At 38.9% G+C, this 14340-nt stretch overlaps 1 protein-coding gene across 1 annotated transcript in view; it reads left to right on the plus strand.

Moving 5' to 3' along the window:
- The first annotated feature begins 640 nt into the window (after positions 1-640).
- Positions 641-14340, plus strand: part of LOC124545474 — a 437325-nt gene continuing 423625 nt past the window's right edge. The window contains exon 1 of the mRNA XM_047124406.1: positions 641-765. The gene's annotated coding sequence lies outside the window, so the exon portion shown is untranslated. The remainder of the gene's footprint in view (positions 766-14340) is intronic.

A 14340-nucleotide genomic window follows, 5' to 3' on the forward strand; every position in this document is an offset into this window, starting at 1 on the left:
AGCCAACTCTGCCAGCTCGGATCAGGATACGTTGCTTGTATGAATGAATTGGTGTGTGTTTTCTTTTCCTGACGAAGGCTATGGCCGAAAGTTAATGTGTGTGTATTTCATTGTGCCTGTCTGCAACTTAACGTGTTATCTTTACGGTAGTTAGCAATCTCTGTTCTCCTTACATTGCCTAACTTTTCTGCTAATTATTTCTGTATTAGAACAAATACAATATTACTCTATATATTGCTGTTAAGGCATACAGCACGACCTGCAACAGGTTTCAAATTGTTAGTTTTTCCGCTCCTTTTGAATCACCCGGCGTGCTTGTTGTATTACGAATTTAGATTTATTACAATACTACAATTTTTACTGGAGTTAGAATATCACGTTGGTCTGTTAAAATTAATAACTGCGAGCTGTGTGTATGAGGTAATCTCGGTAGCAAGCAGGCAAGCTCGTGTATACCGCATAAATCGGCTTTAACCGAGAGATAACCTCGTGGGGCTCAGTAGTAGCGCTACGCACGCGCATTGAAGTGGGCAACACTGCGCATTGCGTGAACGTGGGCGAACCAATCATCTTCCGAGGCTACTGTGACGTACTACTGTCCAAGTTAACAGAGGCGCGTTCCAGTTGACTCTACGACAGTGTGAAGCGGGCGCGAACATTGAAGTTATGTGGTTGTGAGGTGCGCGCATATAGTTATGAAGAAACTGAAACTGATAATGAATGTGAAATAGTGCTTTTTCTGCTGTCTTGCGTGCTTGTCACTGGGTGAGTTTCAGATACTTACAGAGCATGCTGTCTGAGTAGTTTTCGTGTAACATGTTCTGGAAAACTACACTGCACATTTTCCGTACGGAGGTGTTGAAAGCAATTGTTATAGAACTGTAACGATTTTAACTCCTGTTAAATGTAAAAAGGTTGAACAAAATTTCCGTGTACATGAAACGGGCCAATTTATGTTCACGAATGCTTATACCACAGCAAACGAAAATAAGATTTCTTGGTGTGATTTCCACTGCTATTTACACACAATTTATAGCTTACCTGATTCATGCAATTGTTTGTTAAATTTACTGCAGCCAACAGAATTATTGTAACTATTGTGATGTAATCCCAGTAGTAAGATCGTCTTTATCCACAAAGCACTGTATAAATTAGTTAGAATTTGATTGTGGTGGGTATGGTTGTATTAGTCAAGGGAACTTGCCCTAGATGTTTGCCGTGCAGCTGAGGTTCATTTTTCTCACACAAGAATAAAATTTCCGGCATTGTTTTCATTTAACATTGCTGCTAACTAAAGAAGAGCGGTTTTAGAGTTCCATTGAATCTTGCATATTTCGCAGCTGAAGACTTAAAATAGCCCGCAGAACGTAGGTAGTCGGACCGTAGGTACAGGTTAGTTTGTCGACTTATTACATGACCGCGTAATTTTTCATTATGAAGATTACGGCTTTCCTGTGCAGCATGTATTGAAAAAGACGGCAACGTCAGTTTCTTGAAATATTGCACGATAACAGCTTTATAAAAAATTTCTTTAGATTTTGATTTCTCAGTTTTATCTTATTTTTTATCGATTCCTACGCAGGTTAACGCATTTTCGGCAGAATGTGACATTGTAATAAGTGGAAGCTGAATTTAGTTACGTAGCGAACGAAGCCGAATTTCGTGTGAGCTACAACGTTTGTCGTATAACAATCGGTTGCTGTGTGGAGTGGTACTGGTGATGTTTTAGTTATTCGTCCAAGTATAAGATTTATCAAGGCAATAACATACCAGTCAATGGGCCAATATAACAGACAGCGTATATAACATGCTTTAAGAGAATAGGGGAAGTAGCCTACGGGTATTGGACAGGTGATCGGTCTTGGCATTTATATGGCGTAACATAAGCAGTAATTTAGCAGTCACTAGGCAAACTTGCTATTCTGGATCCTGTTGTTAACAGTTGACTGTCATGTTTGCGAACAGAAAACAGTGCGCCACCATAGCTAAGAAACAGTGCCCTCAAGAATTAAAGCAACAGGTGTATATTGCAACTCCCAGTGAGAAAGCTTTGTTCGCGTTACCAACACGTACCGTTTGCAGTCTTGACCACTGAAATGTACTGTAGCTCAGTGAAGCACTGTAAAGATCAAACGCCGCCAGTAGTACACTAAAACCACAGTCCAGTACCTAGTCACAATGCTTTTTGCACCTAATCAGTAGGAAACATGGTTGATACACGAGTGTTTTACAGTTAGTGGTTTGGCAAATATAGAAGTTAAAATTTGTGGTTCATTTTCTTTGTCGGCCTCTGTGTTTATCGAAGCACTGTGCGTGATGTCTAGCGCCGCAGTAATTTGTATAGTGGTAACTGAGTGGGAGTATTTCGTCTATTAATACCACATTTTAAAGAATCAGTATGGTAATAACAGTAGATGAAAACGATCTATGTGGGCCTTGTTTTTATTGCCAAGCTGTCTTCAAAATGTCATCGTCCGGTTTTGAGATATTTCGTACCAAAAACTTAGAAGCTTCTGCGCTACGGTTCTATTTGTGATCGTAATTGTGGCATACGTGTGAATTAGTATTACTCATGCCGAGAGACCAATAATGATGTACATTAGTTTATCAATTACTTGAATATATCCATAGGATCCTGCTATCTGAACATACTTGTCTTCAAACACGTAGCAGTATCGTGAGTTTATATTTTTGCGCCGTGTTCTCTCTCGTAAAGCTTGGTGCACCAGCTCTGCTTCTGGATTTTTACTAAAACGGGTCCACAGTAACTATTCCCACAACACACTGGACTGACATCTTTTAATTGTGGCTTATATCAAGAGCGTGTTGAAACAATGTCTAGAACTACTGTCTCAAAGCTTACATTCTTCCCATATCTCCCAGAGCAATAATAATCCTTAAGGACCCCAAATCAAACTTCTCATATCTGTGCTGTGGGATCTTATACATTCTGGCGTATGCCTCAGTCTCCAACAACAATAGTATAAACAGTGTAGAGCTGGTGAGATGATAACATGACGATGTGCATGAGATCTGTCTTGTTAGTGCCATTTAGCATTCTATAATAATTTATTTTTGTGCATCCCCATTCATTATTCTAAATTTGCTACATGATCTCTGTATATTCTTTTTATGAGGATAGGTTTTGCATTGAAATTTTCTTACATATTGATTCCAGTTCCTTTCTTCTTCTGACCTTTCTCAATCAGTTTTCTGTGATATGTTCATCAAATTTTCAGTTTTGGGTTTGAAGTTCATCAAGCTTTAGTCTTCTTCTTCTTCTTCTACTACTACTACTACTACTACTACTACTTATTTCAGATTATTATTGGGGCTCATTAAACTTGAAAATAGGAATTGGTTATAACTGATGGCTTCGAAATTATTTCCCTGTATCTCTCTTATTGAAAATTGCTGCATCTTTCCTCCAGTAGTTCTAAATTTTCTTTGCAGGTTATCTTGTTCCTTGCTGCCTATTTCAACCAACAAAGTTATTGCCCAGCCGTTACAAACATACTATATTTTTTTATTCTTCTGTTTGTACAGCAAGTTTGCTCCACATGTTTATTGGCAAAGAAATAATAGCTACAACACTGCAAACATTATACATCTCCAAATATGTGACTTTTCTCTTTTTGGAAAAGTTCTTTATGCATCATTTGCAAGTATTTGGAAGTTCTTTTGATTGGGTGAGTAGGATTGGGGGAGGGGGGGGCGGAGAGTTTGGGGCAGGAAAGATATGTACTGGCATCTCAATGAAACCCACTTACAAAAGTGTATTACAGGACAAAGGAGACACAAGTTCATAGTCGGAATTCTGTCTGTTTGAAACCCATTACTTTTTCAAAGCGTACAGAGTGCAAATTACTTGAGAACTGGAGGTGGCCTTTGAATTTGATCATCAGATGTCATGTATGACAACAAGTATCATAGGTTACAAAACATAGTGTGAAAAGGTTGATAACAGGAAGGGCAAGGGCATCAAATATAAAATGAAGTCAATATGTAAAGTACCTTAGTCATATGAGGCAGATCCTTGTGAAAAAATATAAAAATGAAATAGTAGCTAGGAAGACCCAAAATAGAGCTTAGAAAAAATGGAGGTGGAGGAGGACAGGCCATGAAGAAGTGAGCAGCGAGTGTAAAATGTGTAGGTCAGCCAGTTTCCACCTTCAGAAAGTTTCTTTGTATGTTTAGTAGGAGATAACATAAAGTGCAACCAACCATTAAACGCAAGGTCATTATGATGTGTTCAGTAAAATGGGTTTGCCATAATAGGAAATTACTCTGTGGGCAATTTCCTGAGTGAGAGCTTGGCAGTTTCACATTAATATGGAACATTGCTGACACTCTGGGTCATTCAACACATCACATGAATTTGTCGTGCACTACAATCACATCAGCTGTACATGGTTTTTAGTCTTGTTGTTGGAGCCTGTAATGCATGGGATATAATTAACAAGACTCCCTAATACTGACAAGGTGAGTGAGGTAGTTTTGTTAGGTGTTACTTTAGCAGATGGAAATCTATTACTAAAATAAAATTGTTCTGGGAGCTGGAAGAAAATTTGTGATATCAATTGTTGACACCTTTTTGTCATACTCATTCATCAAGCTGCTTTTAAAAAAAAATCACTGGAGTATTCATTGTGTGGCATGATGCTGCTTTAATTTAATTTAGGTACGTTTACATTCAGCTTATTTACACATACATAAGCCTTATAAATTACCTTAGTCAGAAGTTGATTTGTCTTACAGGTAATAGGCTGTCACTGCATCAGAACCAATTAAGTGCTAAGATGTAACTGAAAAAACTTATGCAAAAGTGATAGTGGATGTCATTGTAAAAAAAAAATCCTTTTTATGTTCTTGGTAAGGATGAAAGTGTTGCAGTGACAATCATATTCCTAGGATATTTTGTTTACATATACTGCTTTTCATTTGAAAATTTACACAACTTCATGCCAGAGCAGAAGTTTGTTTGCTTCCGCATTTTCTTTATAGACAGTTACCTACATCATACAGCTATGTAGTGTGATTTGGTGGCTAAGTAGGTAAATTTTTCAAACTACAAATTCAAAGCTCCAGCATTCAATCCCCCATGCTCCTGCCCACCTTGCCATTCATTGCTTTGTTTACTTCTAACAATAGTTTGTTAATGGGAAAATACGAAGTTGTACTGAGGTTCAGAGATCGTGATAAATTGTACATGCTTCTATGAGTGCTGGAATAATATAATTCAAAGATCAGAATTTGGTAGTGACATATCATGTAATAGGATAAACCTTCTTGGTGTTCCATCAACCTTTCCAGTAAAGCACAATTTCACCTCTAAATCACTGTAGAAAAGCCTTGCAGTAGAATTTGAAATATCTCCTTATAGTAATGTTTCCTATAACATTTTTATCTGTGGACTGTCTGAGGTGTTGCCTCTCTAGACAGTTGCCACCAACCTCAGTACTTAGGAATATAATATCAGTGCAGTTGAACCAATGATTGCAGAACACAGTGCATTAGTAATGGAGCTTAGTATGGACAGCAAAAGTAAATTTCAACCAATCACTTGGCAGTCAAATTACACATTCAGTGAAAAGTCTTTAATGACCTTAAAGCAGCACTGTCTAGTGCGTAAACTGGCAACATAAACTTGCAGAAATGGGGTCCAGTGACTCATTTGAATGTGTTCCATATCTTAAGAACAAAATTTGATATTTCCCAGAAATCCCCAAGACGAATCCTGCAAGCAAGTCATAACAAAGGGAAAAACCCATTAAAGGGAAGGTAAGGTATACATATTTAGCTACAGAAACTACAATACCTCACTAAAATATTCAGAGACCATATGAAAATAACCTTAGCTCTTCCAACTAAAGACCTACTTCACTGTGACTATTTAAGAGCCAAAACAACCTACAGAAAGGCAGTGGATAATGCAAAAAAGAAACACAATGACAAGTTCATTAAAGAGGCTCATAATCCATGTAAAGCAGTATGAAATCTGGTAAATGAGCACAGGAAGAAGCCTAATTCTGTCTTGAATTCCGGTAGTGTTGATGCCTTCAACCAGTACTTTGTTAGCGTAGTGGAAAGTATGATAAATGAAATTCCAGATCCAGGCTTAGATCCCATGGCCAATATAAAATGTGTAAGCTGCACATTTAAAAACTGGTAGGAAATACACCCTGAGGACCTTGTAAAATTAGTGAAGTCCTATAAGCATTCAGTGTGTCCAGATGTCTATGGTATGCCCTGCACAGTACTGAAAAAAATAATACCAGAACTTTGTCAGTCACTAGCCACAGTAATTAACAAGTGTTTATCTTATCGTGTCTTCCCAGATTCCCTAATGGTGGCACAGACGGTACCAGTCTACAAAAAAGACAACCTATGCAAAGTGTCAAGCTTCAGACCTTTTTCAATTATACCCATTCATGGTAGTCATGTAGTCCATAATGAAACATTAGATACAAAAATTACTTTGAAAACAATAAACTCTTTCAGGTCACAAAGCATGGTTGAAAACAATAAACTCTTTCAGGTCACAAAGCATGGTTTTTGCCAGGAAAAGTCAACCAGTTAACAGTGGTACTGGACTTTATCATGAAGATATGGGAGTGATTTGAAGATGGAGTGAGTGTGGCATTGACACACTGCGACATGAGGAAGGCAATTGATTGCATCTCACAAGGTACTGATTAATAAGCTAAAGTGTTATGGTATTGAAGGTGCGGTCCTAGCTACTCTTCAATCCTATCTTGAAAACTGAAAACAGATAGTATCAGTCCATGGAGCAACCTCTCAAGAGCAAAAATTGGGGCATGGTGTACCCCAGGGATCCGTCACAGGACACCTCCTGTTTCTTATCTATGCCAATAGTATAGGTTGTATCTATGACATTCTAGAGTTTGCTGATGATACCACACTCTGCCAAGGGAAATCAGCTGAACAAGCTCCGTTGGCAGCAGATTTACTCTTTGAATGCATCAAAGAGTGGTTCATTGAAAATAAAATGAAAATGAATCAAGAAAAAACACATGATGTGCAGTCTCAGCAACATCAGCTGCCAGGAGAACACGGAGCCTGTCAAACTACTAGGCTTCATGATAAACAGCAAACTAACAATGAACAAGCACTGTGTGTGTGTGTGTGTGTGTGTGTGTGTGTGTTGCAAATACATAGAAAGAAGGATCCTTTATTGTATGATTATATGATAGCGGAACAAACACTGGTAGCAGTTACTTCTGTAAAATATCTGGGAGTATGCGTGCGGAACGATTTGAAGTGGAATGATCATATAAAATTAATTGTTGGTAAGGCGGGTACCAGGTTGAGATTCATTGGGAGAGTGCTTAGAAAATGTAGTCCATCAACAAAGGAGGTGGCTTACAAAACACTCGTTCGACCTATACTTGAGCATTGCTCATCAGTGTGGGATCCGTACCAGATCGGTCTGACGGAGGAGATAGAGAAGATCCAAAGAAGAGCGGCGCGTTTCGTCACAGGGTTATTTGGTAACCGTGATAGCGTTACGGAGATGTTTAATAAACTCAAGTGGCAGACTCTGCAAGAGAGGCGCTCTGCATCGCGGTGTAGCTTGCTCGCCAGGTTTCGAGAGGGTGCGTTTCTGGATGAGGTATCGAATATATTGCTTCCCCCTACTTATACCTCCCGAGGAGATCACGAATGTAAAATTAGAGAGATTCGAGCGTGCACTAAGGCTTTCTTCCCGCGAACCATACGCGACTGGAACAGGAAAGGGAGGTAATGACAGTGGCACGTAAAGTGCCCTCCGCCACGCACCGTTGGGTGGCTTGCGGAGTATAAATGTAGATGTAGGTGTGTGTGTGTGTGTGTGTGTGTGTGTGTGTGTGTGTGTGTGTGTGTGTGTGTGTGTGTGTGTGTGTTTTCTAAGCTCTCTCGTGTTATATACCTGCTAAGAAAACTAAAAGGTGTATTAACTGACCAGTACATATTAAGTTTATTATGCACTCTTTCATAACCATATTAATTATGTTCTGCTGTTATGGGCACACTGCAGGTTGTAAGGAGGTGTTAATGCTCCAAAAACAGCTGTCAGAATCATTACACCTAGTAAGAAACAGGGGCACTGCAAACCTTTATTTACCAGGCTAGGGATAACGACAGTGTTCAGCCAATATGTGTTTCCACGCCTCGGCAGTGTAAAGGAAAACAAAGATGATTCCAGCATGAGGCAAGACAATTATAATCATGACACCCGCAACAAAGGGAGCATTGAAGTACCAGGTTGTCGACTGACTGAAACACTAGACAGTTTTCCAATGGTAGCTCTAAAAATGTTCAGTATACTGGATCAAGAAGTGCAGTCTCTGCCACTAGGACTGTTCAAAAGGACAATTGCACAGGACTTGAAAGAATACCCATTACATTCTATTGGAGAATTTTTCAGTATTGACCAAAGTGAATGGGCAAAATAATATTGTTTTAATATGTTATATCTGGTCTTTATTGTTAATACTTTTCTGTATATTGTATAAAATTGTAACCAAATTTTATATAATGTAACCCTGAAGCAGTCTGACCAGTGATGACTGGTAAATGCAGAGTCCTCGTAATAATTCTACTAATCCACAGGCAAATTACACTCTTCTGAGACACAGATATTCTGCCTTTGATTATTATTGTAAGCCTTCTTGTATCAAATATCTAGAAGTCCATACCCTTCTTGATATATTGATGGGAATGACTTAATGAAAAAAGTAGATTCATCGGGTTGTAGTTTTATGTATCCGTTGAACTATTGTCATTCTTTTCAGTGAAACCAGTCTGTGGAAGCAAATGAATGAAAAAAATTGGTGCAGTGCATTGTAGTTTTGCATGTTGAGTCAATTTTTCATTCTTCCTTTTAAAGTGAAACTAGCTGAAATCGTTACAGGAACAGAAAGCTGGCTAAAGCCGGAGATAAATTCTGCCGAAATTTTTACAGAGGTGCAAACCGTGTTCAGAAAGGATAGATTAAATAAAGTAGGTGGTGGTGTATTTGTGTCTGTTGGTAGTTATTTTGTAGTGAAGTTGAAATATAGTTCCTGCGAATTACTATGGGTAGAGGTTATACTCAACAGCCGTACCAAAATAATAATTGGCTCCTTCTACTGACCCCCCGACTCAGGTGGTATAATGCCTGAACACTTCAAAGAAAACTTGAACCTTGCTACAAATAAGTACAGTTATAATTGGTAGAGACTTCAATCTACCTTCAATTTGTTGGCGAAAATACATGTTCAAAGCTAGTGATAGACTGAAAACATATTTCAAAATTGTACTAAATGCTTTCTTTGAGAATTACTTTGAACAATTAGTTCATGTGCCCACGTGAATTGTAAATGGTTGCAAAAACATACTTGACCTCTTAACCACAAATAATCTTGATCTAATAGAGCGCGTCATGATGGATACAGGGGTCATAATGGCTCAAGTTCAAAGATACAGTATCGACAGCAATAGATAGATTTATACCACATAAGTTAATAAGAGATGGGGCTGATCAACCATGGTACACAAAACATGTCACAACACTGTTGCAGAAGCAATGAAAAAAGCATGTCAAATTCAGAAGAACGCAAAATCCCCAAGACGCTAAGTTTCACGGAAGCTCGAAATTTAGTGCGGATGTAAATGTGAGAAGCTTTTAATAGTTTCCACAATGAAATATTGTCTCAAAATATGGTAGAAAACACAAATAAATTTTGGTAAAGTACACCAGTGGCAAAAACCAGTCAATACCATCACTGCGCGATAGCGGTGGAAATGTTACCAATGATAGTGCCTCTAAAGCAGTTACTAAATACAGTTTTCCGTAATTTCTCATGAAAGAAGATGAAGTATATATTCCAGAATTCGAAACCAGAACAGCTGTTAGCATGAGTGACATAAAAGTTGATATCTTAGGTATTGCAAAACAACTCAATCACTTAAGAAAGGCAAGTCTTCTGGTCCAGATGGTATACCAACCAGGTACCTTTCAGAGTATGCAGACACAATAGTGCCTTTCTTAGCAATCATATACAACCCTTCACTTGACGAAAGACTGGAAAGTAGCACAGGTCACACCAATATTCAAAAGGGGAATAGGAGTAACCCATTGAATTACAGATCCATATCACTGACCTCAATTTGCAGTAGGGTTTTGGAAGATATACTGTACTCGAACATTATGAATCACCTTGAAGAAAATGGCTTACTGATACATAACCAACAAAGATTCAGAAAATATCATTCTTGTGCAACACAGCTAGCTCTTTATTCCCATGAAGTAATGAGTGCTGTCGACAAGGGATCTCAGATCGATTCCATATTCCTAGATTTCCAGAAGGCTTTGGATACGGTTACTCACAAGTGACTGTTAATCAAATTGCGTCGTGCATATGGAGTATCATCTCAATTGTGTGACTGGATTCGTGACTTCCTCTGAGAGGTCACAGTTCGTAGTAACAGACAGTAAATCATCGAGTAGAACAGACGTGATATCTGGCATTCTGCAAGGTAGTGTAATAGGCTCTCTGCAGTTCCTGATTTATGTAAATGATCTAGGGGATAATCTGAGCAGCCCCCTTAGATTGTTTGCAGATGACACTGTAATTTACCATCTAGTAAAATCATCAGACGATCAATTCAAATTACAAAACGATGTAGAGAGAATTTCTTTATGGTATGAAAAGTGGCAGTTAGTGAGGTCATCCACATGGGTACTAAAAGAAATCTGATAAATTTTGGGTATACGATAAATTGCACAAATCTAAGGGCTGTCAATTCGACTAAATACCTAGGAATTACAGTTACAAGCAACTTAAATTGGAAACACCACATAGATAATATTGTGAGGAAGGCGAAACAAAAACTGCATTTTGTTGGCAGAACACTTAGAATATGCGACAGACCCACTAAAGAGACAGCCTACATTACACTTGTTCCTCTGCTGGAATATTGCTCTACGGTATGGGATCCTTATCAGGTAGGATTGACAGAGGACTTCGAAAAAGTGCAAAGAAGGGCAGCTTATCATGCAATAAGGGTGAGAGTGTCACTGATATAATATACGAGTTGGGGTGGCAGTCACTGAAACAAAGGCTGTTTTCTTTGCGGCAAGATCTATTTACGAAATTTCAATCACCAACTTTCTCTTCCGAATGCGTAAATATTTTGTTGACACCCACTTATGTAGGAAGAAATGATCATCATAATAAAATAATAGAAATTGGAGCTCGAACAGAAAGATTTAGGTGTTCCTTTTTCCCATGCGCCATTAGAGAGTGGAATGGTAGAGAAATAGTATGAAAATGGTTCGATGAACCGTCTGCCAGGCACTTAAGTGTGAGTTACAGAGTAACCATGTAAATGTAAATGTAGCCTGTAGCGGTTCTTCTGTCATTTGAATCATGTATTCATTCTTCCAACTAAGTCCACACTGCAGTGTTTCAGTAGAGTAAGAGATCCATTCATTCTTCTGAGGGAAACTAGTTGGTAGAAAACTAAGCAGCTGAACTAAACCAATGGTATACAACAAGTGTGGTCTAGGGGTAGCGTATTTGATTAGTAATCAAAATGGTGTCAGTCCCAGGTTTGAAACCCACCACCACTTAAATTTTGATTAATAATCAGCATTGGTGGCCGAAGACTTCCAGCATAAGAAATCACCTTCATTCCGCCAATGGCCTTGCCAAAAAGGGCGGAGGAGCAGACAGGTTCAGGTCGCTCTATTGTCCTTGTGGTGCGAAACTGCCCCTAAAGGCAGATGAATCGGCAATGATAAATAGCATGATGATGCAGAAGGCACTGGAAACCACTGCAGTAAAGACTCATAAAGTGTATCCACGGGACATGTGGCCTGTAACTGAAAAAGTGTCACGATGATCTCCCCATTGGTAAGATATTCTGGAATAGTCCCCTGCTCGGATCTCCAGGAGGGACTGCCAAAGGGGAGGTGACCATGAGAAAAAGATTGAATAATCAACAAAAGGATAATGTCTAGATGTGGAATGTCAGAAGCTTGAATGTGGCAGGGAAGCTAGGAAATCTGAAAGTAGAAATGAGTGTAGGGTAATATCAATAGCAATGGAAAGTGGCACAATAGAAGTAGGATTTGTTATGAATAGAGATGTAGGCCAGAGTGAGTTCTGTGAACAGTTCAGCGATAGGGTTTCTCTTATCAGAATGGACAGCGGATGACAGTACAGGTATACGTGCCGACGTCACAAGTGGATGATGGAGAGATAAAGTGCATGAGGATATTGAAAAGGGAATTCAGTACATAAGAGGAGATGGAAAATCTAATAGTCATGGGAAGCTGGAATGCAGTTGCAGGGGAAGGAATAGAACAAAAGGTTACAGGAGAATATGGGCATGGGACAGAAATGAGGAGAAAGGCTAATTGAGTTCTGTAATAAATTTCAGCTGGTAATAGTGAATACTCTGTCCAAGAATGACAAGAGGAGGAGGTATACTTGGAAAAGGCCAAGGGATATGGGAATAGTTCCATCGTCTAACATCATGGTCAGACAGAGATTCCGAAATCAGACATTGGCTTGCAAGGCTTACCCATTAGCAGATATACACTCTGATCTCAATTTAGTAGTGACAAAGAGTAGGTTGAAGCTTAAGAGACCAGTCAGGGAGAATCAACATGCAAAGAAGTGGGATACGAAGTACTAGAATGACCACAGACTCTAGAAATTCTCTATAAAGGTGTAAATACAGCAATGAGGAATAGCTCAGTAGGCAGTACAGTTGAAGAGGAATGGACATCTCTGAAAAGGGCCATCACAGAAGTTGGAAAGAAAAATGTAGGTACAAAGAAGGTAACTGCGGAGAAACCATGGGTAACAGAAGAAATACTTGGTTTGCTCGATGAAAGGAGGAAGTACGAAAATGTTCAGAGACTCAGGAATACTGAAATAAAAGCCACTGAGTAATGAAATAAATAGGAAGTGCAGGAAAGCTAAGGTGAAATGGCTGCATGAAAAGTGTAAAGAAATCAAAAAAGAAATGATTGTTGTAAGAACTGACTCAGCGTATAGGAGAGTCAAAACGACCTTCGGTGAAATTACATGCAAGGGTGGTAACATTAAGAATGCAATGGAAATTCCACAGTTAAATGCAGAGGAGAGAGCGGATAGGTGGAAAGAGTACATTGAAGGTCTATATGAGGGGGCAGATTTGGCTAATGCGATAAAAGAAGAAACGGGAGTGGATTGAGAAGAGAGAGGGGATCCAGTATTAGAATCAGAACTTAAGAGAGCTTTGGTGGACTTACACCAAATCAGGCAGAAGGGATAGATAATATTCCATCAGAATTTCTAAAATTGTTGAGGGCAAGTGGCAACAAAATGACAATTCACGTTGGTGTGTAGAATGTATGAGTCTGGCGATACACCATCTGACTTTTAGAAAAATATTGTCCACACAATTCTGAAGAGTGCAAGAGCTGACAAGTGGGAGAATTACCACACAGACAGCTCGTGCATCCAAGCTGCTGACAAAAATTATGTACAGAACAATGGGAAAGAAAATTGAGGATGTGTTAGATGATGATCAGTTTATGTTTAGGAAAGGTAAAGGCACCAAAGAGGCCATTCTGTCTTTGCTGTTGATAATGGAAGCAAGGCTAAAGAAAAATCAAGGCATGTTCATATGCTTTGTCAGCTTAGAAAAAAGTGTTTGACAATATGAAATGGTGCAAGGTGTTAGAAATCCTGAGAAAAGTAGGTGGTTAGCTGTAGGGAGAGATGAGTAATATATATATCATGTACAAGAGCCAAGAGGGAATAATAAGAGTGGGTGACCAAAATGAAAGTGCTCAGATTAAAAAGGGTGTAAAACAGGGATGTAGTCTTGCGCCTTTACTGTTCAATCTGTACATTGAAGAAGCAGTGATGGAAATAAAGGTTCAGGAGTGGAATTAAAATTCAAGGTGAAGGGATATCAACGATAAGATCTGCTGATGACGTTGCTATTCTGAGTGAAAGTGAAGAAAAATTACATGATCTGCTGAATCGAATGAACAATGTAATAAGTACAGAATACGGATTGAGGATAAATTGAAGAAACATGAAAGTAATGAGAAGTAGCAGAAATGGGACAGCAAGAAACTTAAAATTAAGAGTGATGGTCATGTAGTAGAATAGGTTACGGAATTCTGCTACCTAGGCAGCAAAATAACCAATGATGGACAGAGTGGGTACGACATGTAAAGCAGCCTAGCACTGGTAAAAAGGGCATTCCTGGCCAAGAGAAGTCTACTACTATCAAACATGGGCCTTAATTGGGGAAAGAAATTACTGAAAATGTATATTTGAAGCCCAGCAT

Source organism: Schistocerca americana, chromosome 8, assembly GCF_021461395.2.
Source record: "Schistocerca americana isolate TAMUIC-IGC-003095 chromosome 8, iqSchAmer2.1, whole genome shotgun sequence".
Classification (NCBI taxonomy): Eukaryota; Metazoa; Arthropoda; class Insecta; order Orthoptera; family Acrididae; genus Schistocerca; species Schistocerca americana.